Source organism: Vulpes vulpes, chromosome 2 (genome assembly GCF_048418805.1).
Source record: "Vulpes vulpes isolate BD-2025 chromosome 2, VulVul3, whole genome shotgun sequence".
NCBI classification, from domain to species: Eukaryota; Metazoa; Chordata; class Mammalia; order Carnivora; family Canidae; genus Vulpes; species Vulpes vulpes.
The window spans coordinates 114,553,916-114,568,763 of record NC_132781.1 but is presented as its reverse complement, the minus strand read 5'-3'; the positions used below and the strand labels follow the sequence as shown (position 1 = coordinate 114,568,763).

The 14,848-nt window shown below is 37.2% G+C and overlaps 1 protein-coding gene across 1 annotated transcript in view; it reads right to left on the bottom strand.

Moving 5' to 3' along the window:
- IL2RA (interleukin 2 receptor subunit alpha) overlaps positions 1-14,848 on the bottom strand; it is a 53,604-nt gene that overhangs the window by 15,327 nt on the left and 23,429 nt on the right. The window lies entirely within an intron of this gene.

Here is a 14,848-nt window from a genome sequence, read left to right as displayed (position 1 = left end):
CAAAATGGACTCTGGTTTCCCACCAAGGACACCTGAAATAGTGGCCAAATGCCCAAGTTATTAAGGTGGGTGGAAAGGCACTGCTCAAATGAGAAAAATGAATCCATTGTGTATCTTGCAATAAGTCCTGCTTCAAGAGATTAGATTTTCAGGGAAAAGCCACAGGTTAGATAAAGAAAGTGGATAGGAAGGATCACAGGAAGCAGGAAAATCTGCGAAAGCACTGACAGCCTCTCCATTCACCAGTATAGGCACCAAATCCAGGCTGGTTGCTTCACTCATTGCTGGCAGATGATAGTCTACTGATTGCTTATTAGTCATCACTCTCTCTGTCCTTACACTGTGCCCAGCATCTTGCCATACTGACGGCTACCCTCATCCAAGACTCAGGATACTCCTGATCTCCTGAATAACAGAAGATGAGGAGAGTGTGGACAGCTCACTCCACCTCTGGCCAGGAAGGAACTAAATAGAAATAATTTGAATGGCTCAAAGGGCCAGTGACTGTAAAGGAATATGTAACATATATACTCAATAAATACTGGTAATCATATAATCATCTTAATAAGGCAATAAAGGTAGCATGGTGAAAAGGGGAGGAAAATGGGCTTCTAGATCCTAGCTCTACCAGCTTACTAGGTATATAGTGTCATTCCTTTTACTTACCTGAGGTTTGCCCACTTTTTCTGTAAACTGGGCATAATCATCATCATCATCATTTTATTGTTTGTTTTAAAGATTGTATGAAATAACATTCAAAGGTAACTTGCAGAGCACCCCATACATAATAGACACAGAATAGATGCCTGTTCTTCTTCCTTCCTTTTTTCCTCTGTCCAGGAAAGGAGAATGGCACCTCAGATGGAGGCTGGGCTGACTTTTACCTTCAACCTTATCCTTCTGCAAAAGGTTATCTCTCTCTACAGTCCATATCCTCAGTACCACTCATTGGTACTTGTATATCAGTACCCACCTATGTTTTAAGTATCAGAAGGTAAACCTATTGCTAAGACAAGATATGAATAATAATTAAAAAATTAAAGAACAAGGCAAGGATATTCCTTCCCTTTCATCACCACTTTTCAACATGGTGCTAGAAGTCCTAGCTAATGCAATTAGAAAAGAAAAGGAAATAAAAGATGTACAGATGAGGAAGAAATAAAACTTTTTGGTTTTCTGCAGATGACATGATTGTCTACATAGACAGTCTGAAAGAAAAGGCAAAAACCCTTGTGGCACTAATAAGCAATTTTAGCACGGTTACAGGATACAAAGCTAATATACAAAAGTCAATTGCTTTGCTACATACCAGCACGGAACAAATGGAAATTGACCTTAATAACACAATACCATTTATATTAGCAGCACCACAATAAAGTGCTTTGGTATAACTATAACAACATATCTATAAGGACAATATGAGAAAGGCTACAAAACTCTGACAAAAGTAATCAAATAACTCAATAAATGGACAGATATTTCACGTTCATGGATAGGAAGATTCAATATTGCCACTATATTACTTCCTCTCAACATGATCTACATATTTTAAAAAAAGATTTTTTAAAATATATTAATGAGAGACACAGAAAGAGAGGCAGAGACATGGGCAGAGAGAGAAGCAGGCTCCCTGCGGGAAGCCTGATGCAGGACTTGATCCCCAGACCCTGGGATCAGGTCTTGAGCCAAAAGCAGACACTCAACCTCTGAGTCACCCAGGCATCCCTGATTTATAGATTTAATGCATTTCCAGTAAAACTCCCAGTAACTTATTGTGTGGATGTCAATTCTGATTCTAAAATGATTCTAAAGTTTATATGAAGGGGAAAAAATCCAGAATAGCCAACACAATATTGAAGAAGAACAAAGTTGAAGGACTTACACTACTACCTGACTTCAAGATTTACTATCATTGATTTGATTGTAATCAAAACAATGTGGTATTGGTGAAAGAATAAACAAATAGACCAATATAACAGAAGAGAGAGTCCTGAAATAGACCCAGATGAGTATAGTCACAGATCTTTGGCAAGGAACCAAAGGCAATACCATGGAGCAAGTGGAGTCCTTTCATTAAATCATTCTGGAACAACTGGATATGTACATGGAAAGGAATGGATCCAGACACAGACTTTACATCCTTCACAAAAATTAACTCAAAATGGATCACAGACCTAAATGTAAAACGTGAAACTATAAAACTTTTAGAAAATCAGAGAAGTCTAGATGACCTTGGATTTAATGATGACTTTTTATATGCACCCCCACCAAAGGCACAATCCATGAAAGAAAGACCTGAGAAGGTGAACCTCATTAAAAGAAAAAAATGTCTGCTCTCAAAAGACACTGCCAAGGCAGTGAAAACAAGCCACAGACTGGGAGAAAATATTTGCAAAAGGTATATATGCTAAAGGGCTATTATCTAAAGTATACAAATAAGTATTGAATCTCAATTAGAAAGTGAACAATCTGATTTTTTAAATTAATGTTTTAAAAGATTTTATATATTTATTTGAGAGAGAGAGAGAGAGCACAGAATGAGAATACAGGGGGGAGGGGCAGAGGGAGACAGAGAATCAGACTCGTCACTGAGCAGAGTCCAATGTGGGGCTTGATCCCAGGACCCCCAGATAAGGACACAAGCTGAAGACAGATGCTTTAACTGACTGAGCCACCCAGGCCCCCAACAACCTGGTTTTTAAAACAGACCAAAGACTCGAACAGCTACCTCACCAAAGAAGATATATAGATGGCAAATGAGCACATGAAAAGGTACTCCACGTCATATGTTATCAGGGAAGTGCAAACTAAACAACAACAAGATACCACTACATACCTTTTAAAAATGGCCAAGAACCAGAACACCAAATGCTGGCAAGGATGTGGAGCCACAGGGACATTCGTATATTGCTGGTGGGAATGCAAAATAGCACAGCCTATTTGGAAGAGGGTTTTACAATTTCTTACAAGACTAAACACACTCTTGCTGTACAATCCAGCAATCACACTTTTTGGTATTTACCCAAAGAAGTCGAAAAGTTATGTCTACACAAAAATCTGCACACAGATGTTTTTAGTAGCTTTATTCATAACTGCCAAAACTTGGAAGCTATGTTTAGCTGTCTTTCAGTAGGTGAATGGATAAGTAAACTGTGGTTCATCCAGACAATAAAATATTCAGTGCTAAAAAGAAGTGAGCTATCAAGCCATGAAAAGACATGGAGGAAACTTAAATGCATATTCCTGAGTCAAAGAAGCCAATTTCAAATGCTACATACTGTGTTATCCCAGATACATGACACTCTGGAAAAGACAAAAATATAGAGACAGTAAAAAGATCCTGGTTGTCAAGTGTTAGGGAGGAGGGAAAGATGAATAATAGGCAGAGTAAAAGGATTTTTGAGACAGTGAAAATACTCTGTAGGTTACTATAATGGTGGATATATGTCACTATACATTTGCCCAAACCCTTAGAATGTGCAACACCAAGAGTGAAGCCTAATGTAAATTGTGGACTCTAGGTGATAATGATGTGTTAATGTAGGTTCATCAACTGAAACAAATGTACCACCTGGTGGGGGATGTTGATAATATGATAATGTGGGAATTTATGCATGAATGAAATCAGGAGTATATGAAGAATCTCTGTAGCTTTTGTTTGGTTTTGTTGTTAACCTAAAATTACCTTAATCCATAAAGTCAAATTTTTAAAAAGGAGCAACTTATGAGCAATGGACATTCCCTGAGCTATATAAAATAATTGAAGGGAAGAAAAAAAAACAATGAGGACTTCTGCTTCCAGCCATGACAAAATTTTGGTACCAAAACTTACCCTCCCCCCCTGCTGAAAACAACTTAAAAACAAGACAAAATGTGCAAAACGTGTTTTCAGGCATTTGGTAGCAATGTCTGTTATGATTCAAGAAGAGGGAAACATGAAGTGAACCCCACCATTGCCATGGATTCCTTCATGGCCACTTTCTTGCCAGGTAGAACCAAAGTGGAACCCAAGCAGAGCCATGGTCTCACTGACCTGAGGAGGGAAAAAAATCAGAGTTCTAGGATGCTGGCATGGCTGGAATTTGGATACTCCCCCAAACAGACCCACCTTTATAAAGACTAAAACCAAACTTGACAGATAGGAGGAGGAACCAGCAACTTAACTGCCTGTAAGAACAGAGTTCAATAACTCTTAAAGGAAGACAACATATTCCAGACTCTCCAAAATGTGTAATTCATAATATCTGGCAAGTTTTTTAAAATTCTGGACATGTAAAGAAATAGGAAAATGTGACCCATTTGTAAAAAGGAATCAATTGGAACAGACCCTAAAATGACCAAGATTTTGGAATTAGCAGACAACTGGCTGCCATTTATTTTTATAAAGAAAGTTTTATGGGAACAAACCCATACTCATTCATTTACGTTTTGTTTGTGGCTGCTTTTGTGCTATAAAGGCAGAGTTGAGTGGTTGCAACAGAGACTATTTGGTCTATTAGCTGAAAATATTTGCTTTCTGGCTCTTTGAGTAAAAAAATTGTCAACTACTAATTCGGCCATAATGAGTGAACCAATAAGATATCTCAGAAGATAAATGAAAACTATAAAAAAGAGCCAGATAAAAATTCTAGAACTAAAAATTACAACATCCGAAATGAGCTTCATCACACCTTGAAGACAGATCAATAGAAATTATCCAAACTGACGAGGACAGAGAAAAAAAAATTTATTTTTACTTTTTAAATTTTATTTATTTATTCATGAGACACACACACACACACACACACACACACAGAGAGAGAGAGAGAGAGAGAGAGGCAGAGTCACAGGCAGAGGGAGAATCAGGATTCATGCAGGGAGCCTGGCGTGGGACTCAATCCCAGGTCTTCAGGATCACACCCTGGGCTGAAGGCAGCACTAAACCACTGAGCCACCTGGACTGCCCGAGAAAAAAATTTTAAACAAAAATTTGAATAGACCTTCAGTGACCTGTGGGATAATATAAGATGGTCTATCATATTTAATTGAAGTCCCAAAGCAGTAGGAGAGTAAAAATGGAGAAGAAAAAATATTTGAAGAAATAATGGCCAAAAATGTCTGAAATTTGATGACAAAAATTGACTTACAGTTCCAAGGTGCTCCAAACAGTGGACTCCAACCAGGGTAAATATAAAGAAAACCACACCTATATACATCATAGCCACACTGCTGAAAACTAAAGATAATTGGAAAATCTTAAAGTAGCCAGAGAAAAAGGACACACTACTATATGGACCAACAGTGAATAACGGATAACTTTTCAGCATCAATAATGGAAGTCAGAAAACAATGGCAGAACATATTCAAAGTTGTAAAAAGAAAAAAAAAAAACCATAAGTCTGGAATTCTACCTAGAAAAAATATCTTTCAAAAAATGAGGATGAAACTAATATATTTTCAGATAAACGAAAGCTTAGAGAACTTATTATCAGCACACCTGTGTTGTAGAAGATAATGCTGAAGGAAATTCTCCTGGCTATGTGGATATTACAAGTTAGAAATACAGATCTACAGGAAGGAATGGAGTGCTGGTAAATTTTTAGATAAATGGAAAGATCATCTTTTAATTCTTTGAAAGAGAACTATTTAAAATAAAAATAATTGTGCATGGTGAGCTTTATTGCATATGTAAATGTAAAATATAAAATAACTACAGTATAAAAGTTGGGATGAGTGGAATGTTTCTATCATAAATCTTTTGTATCATACATGGAATAATACCATATTATGTCTAAAGAGATCATGATAAGTTAAGGATGCATACTGAAAAGCTTAGAGAAACTGCCAAATAATAATACAAAGTATGTAGCTAAAATGGCAATAGAAAACATAAAATAGAGTATTAAAATACTTTTTTTGGTTAGCCAAAATTAAGAGAGAAAAGGAGGAACTGAGGAATACAAAACCAAATGGAACACCTGGGAAACAGGGTAGCAAGAGGGCAGACTTAAAGCCAACCATATCAGTAATTTTCTGAAACATAAAGTAAACACGTAAATTAAAAGAAACTTTCAGGGGTGCCCAGGAGGCTTAGTCAGTTAAACATCTGCTTTCAGCTCAGGTCATGATCTCAGAGTCCTGGGATCAAGCCCCACATTGGGCTCCCTGCTCAGCAGGGAGTCTGCTTCTCTCTCTGTCCCTCCCCTTGCTTCTGTGCTCTCTCTCTCTCTCTCTGTCTGTCTGTCTGTCTCTCTCTCTCAAATAAGTAAATAAATAAAATATTTTAAAAAAAGAAACTTTCAGACTGGAAAAACAACAGGCTCCCAACTCTGTGCTGTCTATAAGAGAACATACTTTAAATACAAAGACAATGATAGGTTGAAAATAAGATGTTTATAAAGATATATTAGCAGAAGTATGCATAAGAAAGCTGGGGTGGCTACATTAATTTCAGAAAGTAGATTTCAAAATAAATAGTATTCACAGATGACTTGATTGCTTATAGAAAATTATCAAAAAATCTGAAAAATAACTATTACAACTTGGTAAACCTAGAGTCTCAAGATACAAAAATCACTTGTGGTTACTTCTATGTACTGTAAGCAAACAATTAGAAAATTTGAAAATTTTAAAACAATTTAATTTATGATAGTATCAAAAATAATGAAATACTCATGAATATATTTTCCAAAAACTTGTAAGACTTCTGAACTGAAAACACTGAAACATTGCCAACATAAACTTAAAAACTATAAATGGAGAAATGTGCAATGTTTATGGATTGAAAGATTCATTAAAAAAATACATCAGCTCAAAAAAAAGACATCAGTTTACCTTAAATTGATCAACAAATTTAATACAATCATAATTTTTAAAAATCCAATGCATTTTTTAAATAGAAATTTGGCAAGTTGATTCTAAAACCTCTTTGAAAACACAACAGACCTAGCATTTCTAAGGCCATCTTAAAAAGAATGTACAAATTTGGAGAATTCACATCTTCTGATACCAAGACTTTCTATACAGCTGCAGTAACCAAGGCAGTATATGCTGGTAGAAGGATAGACAAATAGAGTAATGGAACAGAATAGAAAAGCCAGAAATAGACTCACACATGTGCATTCAGTTAATTGTTTTATAAATATGCATGGCAGTTCAATGAAGACAGGAAGATCTTCTCAACAAATGCTCTGGAAAAAATAGATAAATTTATGGGGGAAAAATACCTTACTCCACATACAAAAATTAATTTTATTATATATCTAAACATAAAAAAAATCCATACCTTAGATTTAACCATAATAGTTACACACATAAAAGTTAAAACTAGAAAGCTTCTAAGAGCAAACTAAGGCAAATAGCTCTGCAAACTAGGAATAGGCCACAATTTCCTAGAGAGGACCCAAGACACACCGACTGTAAAAGAACAGCCAATTAAAAACTTCCGCTCATCCTAAGATATTAAGAAAAAAATTTAAAAAGTGATAGATTGGGAGCAGGTGTTTGCAGCACATACCTCTGACAAAAAGCCTTGTGTCCACATTACCTAAAGAACTACGAATCAATACAAAAAGGCAAACAACCCAATAAATAGATGGACAAAGACTTGAACAAGTCACTCCTCCAAAGAAGACAGGTGATTATCCACAAGCACTTGAAAGAATGCTCCACATCATCAGACATAAAAAAAAAAAAAAAAAAAAAAAAAAAAAAAAAAAGCAAACTGGAAAGCACCATGGAATATTCCACCTAGAAAGGTTATTAGAGGTAAGACTGACAACAACAGAGGTGGGAGAGGAGGTGGGAGTGTAAAATGATATCCTTCCTCGGAAAGCTGGTAGTTGTTTTGTTTTCAGTGAAGGTAACTAGCTACCTCCCTACCCTATGATCCAGCTATTCCGCTCCAAGGTATTTATTGAAGAGGAGTGAAAGCATATGTTTAGAAGAAGACTTGTACAAAATCTTTGTAGTGGCTTTAAATAATCTCAAAAATATTGTGTTGAACAAAAGAAGATATACACAAGATCTTACATCCAGTTTGATTCCCTTTGTATGAAGCTTGCAAAAAGACGGGAAACAGTACACGTGAAGAAATCAGAGTAGTGGTTGCTTGTGGTGAGTGGGACTGGTTGTAAGAAGGCAGGAAGTGATGGAAATGTTGATCACAGGGGTGTACATATTTGAAAACTCATCAAATTGTACACTTAAGAACTGCACTTCACTCTCACTCTGCCTCAGGGAAATCAGTAAGAAGTATACTTAGCAACTCTCGTAATTATTCATTAGCACAACTAATCAAGGATTGACCTCTGAAGCATTCGGAATCTGACAATTTAATCATGAACCGAGAATGTTTCTAAACACCTACATCTTTTTTAAGGCAAATTGCTTTTGAGGCAACTTTGTGTCCTTAAAAACTGTTGAATTACATGACGATATGCTTTTCTAAATAAGACCATGGAAGTTCCCAGAGTCATCCCAAATTGGCCTGAATATCTAAGGACATCCATCATATGGGGACGAGGGGAGTTCCAGAACTTCTTTCCCCCACAGACTTCATTTCCATAAAAGCATCTTTCCTGGAATTTAGAAACACTGAACCTTCTCTGATCCAGAGCTAAGAACAGGTAAAGAGCTTGACTATAATCTTCTCCCCTGGAGTGCCTTGCCAAGGGTGTTCCAGATATTATCTGAAGGAAGTGGGAGGTATGAGAGTGTGGGAAATGTAACCCTGAAACGTTCCTTCTTTTTAATCTAACTGAAGTAAATCTGGGATACTTTTAGCCCTCCTAGGTATCATTAAAAAACAACAACAAAACAAAACAAAACAAAACAAAACAAAACAAAAAAACCAGCAGTACAACATCTAGAAAAAAAAAAGAAGAATCAAAAACACTGTCTATTCTGAAGCCTTGTACAGGAGTAAAGAAGAAGATTTCTACATATGTGACTCAGCAAAATGTCTTTAAATACTTTTTCCTTGTATTATCACTTACAAAATCTCTTCCCACACAGCATGGCAACCACATTCATTCCCTGGTTTTACTCACTAAAAATTCTGAGTATTCTTTCTTGAAATTCAGTTAACGGGGGATTTTCTCTGTTTTAACCCTTATATCTCTTTCCAGATCCATTTCTTGCTTCTCCATCGGCTCTGACTTTTTAACAGAAATTGTTCTATGTTCCCAGTTCTACCCATTCCCCTGGCTCACACCACAGGTGGGCCTGGAAGCTCAGGAGGCAAACACAGAATTTTCTCTTTCTTTCTTTCTTTCTTTCTTTCTTTCTTTCTTTCTTTCTTTCTTTCTTTCTTTCTTTCCTTCCTTCCTTCCTTTCTCTTTCTTTCTTTTCTTTTCTTTCTTTCTTTCTTTCTTTCTTTCTTTCTTTCTTTCTTCCTTTTCTTTCTCTTTCTTTCTCTTTCTTTCTTTCTTTTCTTTCTTTCTTTCTTTCTTTCTTTCTTTCTTCTTTCTTTTCCTTCCTTCCCTTTCTTTTCTTTCTTTCTTTCTTTCTTTTCTTTCTTTTCTTTCTTTTTTTCTTTTTCTTTTCAGAATTTTCTTTAGAAAGTGGGTAGGGAAATAGTTTCCTCTCTGTAATTTTTAAGTATTGGTATAATTCTGGATTTAGATATCATTTTCTCTTCTGTGAGTCAGATATCTACTTTCTGTGGAGTAGAGGAGGAATTTCGGATTACTAACTTGGTATTGGGGAGTGGGGACTAATGCACAGAGCTTGAAAATGGGGCTTCCAGGATGGGACTCCTACTATATAGGCTCAGAGGTGTATTATTCATATGGCCTTGCCTTTTAGCTCTTGTACCTTTTATGTGGGTAGAGGGGAAAAGAGGCAGATAACACCTATTATTAACCCTGAAAATCCCAAGACCTTTGCCATGTACTAAGAGGGAGTTACATCAAGCTCTTCTAACATTGAAAGTGTTTCACATCTTGTTTTGGAGTTTTGGTATGAATGATAATTTGAAAGACACAGGCAGGATCTCACGTGTTCCACTTCCTTCTCATACTTCACCTTCATCACTGTCCCTGAAACAGTGTCGTGGGGCATCTTCCCATGGGATATTTGCAGATTTGCTGCCTCCAGGATTTTCCTGCTTAACTGAAGTGCAACTCCCCTTGGGTGCTTTTGGCTTCTTCAGCTGACATTAGGGACAGTAACTAGAGCCACTTCCTCTGGACAGTGTCACCAAACAGGTCTGGGGAGAAGGGGGCAGGGTGAAGAGCCCTAGGACACTCTTCTCTTTTCGCTGTTGTTTTGTTCTGTTTTTGTTTTCCCTCCAATAGATGGCTGGAGGCTCAACTTCATCTTACCGTGCCCCTGTAGGCTGGGAAAGATTAGGCATTTGTAGTTCTCATAGAGGACAGGAATGACAACCAATGACACACAGCAACAGATTTAGGAGTTCAAATTGGCTTTTTGGTTTCTCAGGCATCTGTTCTCTCAAGTATTAGATCATACCATCAACTACCCACCACTATTCCCGGAAGGACACCTGTGCAGCCTCTGCTGCTTGGGTTTTAAATAAAAGATGAAAAACTTGTGAAATGAGATACTTTCTTCCCATAAGGGGCTCCCATCCCACAGTGAGAAGAATAGGAGCAAGAGATGCAGATCAGAGGTTTCTACTTGGGTTTGGAATTGTGACACTCCCTTTATTTTGTTTCTCCACATGCCCTCAGCTCCGCTCCCCCAGTATTAATCTACTCCTTTATCTTTTAACCTTTTGTTTTTTAAAGGGGAATAGAACTAAAGTGAGTTTTCTGCTGATGTTTTTGTGTCCCTCAAGTGAGCCAGAAATACTAAAATTTGCACGGCAGTCATCATTCGATCTGAGAGAGTGATGTCAAAAGTGGATTCTCCACAAACACTGGGACTGTCCTTATGTTGTCTATGGGCGTGGTTCTCAAATGCTAAAGTGCATACAAGTGACCTGGGGATCTTATTAAAATATACATTTGGATTTAATAGGGCAAGCGTGGAGGCTAAGATGATTTCGGACAAGCTCCCAGATGCTGCGGGTACCTCAACCACACAGTAGCAGCAACTGCCACATCTCCCCTCTCCATCTGCCCCTTTCCAAAGGACCCACCGGTCCCCTGGTGGACAGTGAGCTGGTCTTGGGTGCCAGTGAACCTGTTTACAAAGCACTCTGTTTCCACGAGCCTTACTCAGTATCTAAGAGGATGCAGTGAAAACTCACTTGGCTGGGGGGAAGGTGGGTGGGTGAAAAACGGTTGTGGGCTAGGTGATTTGTTTTTCTTTTCTGATGTTCAAAATGAAAGAGAACGCTTCTGGCCCTTGTGGCCCATGTGAGCAACATGAAAGGCAAGGAAAATAAAGAGGATTCAAAAGGATGTGGACAGAATCTGAGATAAGATTCTTTGCTTGGTGGGCGAATCAAGGTCAAGAGATGTTTACCCGCAGCAACGCCAGAACTGAGAAGTAGATGACTTCATGGTTGTGTTTTTCTTTTCTCCATCTATACAGTAGAAATTGGGGATGAACACCAGAAAAATTGACAAAGCACAGAAACTTCTGGATGATGATTTACTAAAGGACATAAGAGTACACCAAGAGCTCGTGCGCCTGATAAAGAAATACTGGTTCTTGACCCAAAGCCATTCACCTCCAAGTCAGATCTAAGAAAAATCCCAAAAATTGTACCTAATGTCAAAGATAGTCTCCAACTTCCTTGGCAAACCCATCCAGCATTTTGAGCCTTACAGAAAGCAAGTGTTTTGGTACAAAATAAAATATCAAGGCACATGTTGACTATTCCTCTTAATAGGATCCTACGATCTGAGAGCTGAAAGAGATCCTAAAGATTGTTTAGGTCCTCCCACACATTTTGTAGATAAGGAAACTGAAGCTATGTATCATTCCTCAGGTTTTTGCAAGTCTGGCAACAGAGCCAACAACAGAGCCCTGATTCTTAGGTCAGTGCTTTCGCATCATGTAGAATTATAATCTTCAGGAATATGCATGCTTTACACCCAACGGTGGAAGGTCCTCTCTTGCTGAGAAATAGAGCTATGTCTAAACTATCTGGGTCACTGGGAAGTGCTTGCGAAATGTTGTGGTTTAATTCAGATCATTATCTTTGAAGAAGTCAGAGAACTCAAATCCTCCATTTTGGCTATATATGTATATATAACGTATATATATTATATACATAATATATATTTAAATACATTATATACATAATATATATTAGTAACTATGATATCTGAGCGCTGCTGTGTTGCTTCTTTGTATAGATTACCTTTAAAGCTCACAACAACCTGTTAGGTAGATATTGTCATCTCCACTTTACATGGCAGGAGATTGAGTTCCGGGGGGGGGTTCAGTAGATTGTCCAAACCACATAGCTCAAGGTGGTAGGAGAGGAATCACAAGAAAGGCTAGTATTGCGGCCCTCATTTCTGCCTTAAAAAAAAAAAATCTCACTTTTATTTTCGGAAAAGGCTATCAAACATCAAACTTAAATGTGTCAGGAAGAAACAACAATGAAGAGGACAGAAGTGTAGAGAAAAGGTTTTCATTGACATTAGGTCACCACGAATGCTCAGAGGACAATGCAGTCGGTTTCTCTGTAGGAGAAGTACTCAAAATATTGAAGAAGCAGGATAGCGGTGTCAGGAACCAATAGGAAGAGATACTCTAAGATTCTGGAGGGTCCTGAAGTCCCAGCATGACAGGTATTAACCCTTTACAGGCATAACTCGAAGATATTACAGGTTCAGTCCCAGACCAGTGCAATAAAGCAAGTATTGCAATAAAGCAAGTCCAGTGAAATTTTTGGTCTCCAAAAATATTGTTTACACTCCACTATAGTCTGTGAAGTGTGCAATGGCATTATGTCTTTAAAAAACAATATACAATCCCTATGTTTATAGCAGCATTATCTACAATAGCCATGATATGGAAGCAGCCCAAGTGTCCATGAGTTGATGAATAGATAGAGAAGAGGAGATGAATACACACACAGAGACACACACACACAGATAGGCACGATGGAATATTACTCAGCCATAAGAATGAAATCTTGCCATTTGCAATGATGTGAATGGAATTAAAGGATATCATGCTAAGTGAAATAAGGCAGAGAAAGACAAATACCAGATGATTTCACTCATATTTAAGAAATGAAGCAGAAGAACATAGGGGAAGGGAAGGAAAAGTAAATTGAAATGAAAACAGAGAAGGAAGCAAACCATTAGAGACTTTTAACTCTATGAAACAAACTGAGGGTCACTGGAGGGGAGGGGGGTAGAGGGATGGGGTAACTGGGGGATAGGCATTAAGGAGGAATGTGATGAGCACTGGGTGTTGTATGCAACTGACAAATCACTAAATTCTACCCTGAAACTAATAACACAGTATATGTTAACTAAATTGAATTTAAATAAAGAATTAAAAAAAAAGCCAAGATGATTGGGGCAGTGATTCTCAAGCCTTTTTGTATCGGGACCCCTGATACAAATTCACTCTCAGAAATTGTTGAGGATGCCTAGAAGCTTTTGTGTTTGATGGGTTGTATCAATCATTATTTACCATATTATAAATTAAAACAGAAAGTTTAAAAGTGCATGTTTATTAATTCATTTTAAAATAACAATAACAAGCTATCACACTAGCAAATAATTTTTATTAAAAAAGTCTACATTTTCCAAAACAACAGCAATAAAAAGCGGTCAGAAGAGTGGTATTGTTTTATATTTTTGCAAACTTTAAAAATGTCTGGCTTAAATGTGGATTCTCACATTTAAACTACTGCTTGTTGTTTTGATTGAAGTATAGACAGAAAATCCTAGCCTCTTACTGTTACAAAACAGAAAAGTATTTTAATAGCCTTTTCAGATAATGGTGGACATTCTTTGTTGCTAACTCAACAGGGGATAGTTTCTTCATTGTTAGTTGCAGATCAGTGATCTATTAGGCTCAAATCCACGTGTCTATCTTAAACTTAGAACTTTGTGCCCGTACCTGATTTTATAATACCATGCATCAGTAATTTGGGACAAAATGGTTTGCTGAGTTACACAGATCTTCTAAATATTGACACATTCAAAAAAAATAAAAAAAAATAAAAAAAATATTGACACATTCATAATTCAACAACCAAAAGTTAGATTTATTAATGTCACCTCTGATCTCATTAGAAAAATCTTTAAGTATTACAAAGTGGTCAAGATCAGGGTGATACAAGTTTCCCAAAATTCTAATTTTGCTCAAATTTGATCATTTTATCAAAATGTATCATGCATCATTATCAAACCTGAAAATTTATCACAATAAATACTATGAGTTGTTTTCCTTAAAGTGATAGGCTTACTGTTCAATGTCAAGAAATGCCTGTAGACTATCTACTTTGAGAAATGTATAGGTTATGATGTACTGAATATTAGTTATATTTGCAGCTTCTAGAACATCACATCCTTCTGCATTTGCTGGAAATGGCATAGGGTCAGAACTTGTTCCAAGATTCAGTTATGTCAGGTTATTTGTTTTTAAAAATCTGTTGTTTTATTATGTGTTTGGTTTAGCTGACTTGTCTATGATATATGTAGGTTGTAAATACATCTCTGGCCCTTTTAAAGAGATCTGTGCTCCCAGACATGGTAGCAAAGTAGCATGGAAGTCCAGCTCCCTCTTGCAATTCCAACCTGGAGTGTCATAGAAGCAGAGGGCTGTTTAGAGATCTGAGGAACTAGCACAAACATGATGGAAGGTGGCTGGGTCTTTCTTTCTGTTTATTTGTGCATTATGAGGTATGAGGCAGCCAAAATTGGGGAGGATAGGAAGCTACCTTTGGGGGGCAGAGATTTTAATTGTCCTTCTCTCCCTTATACTT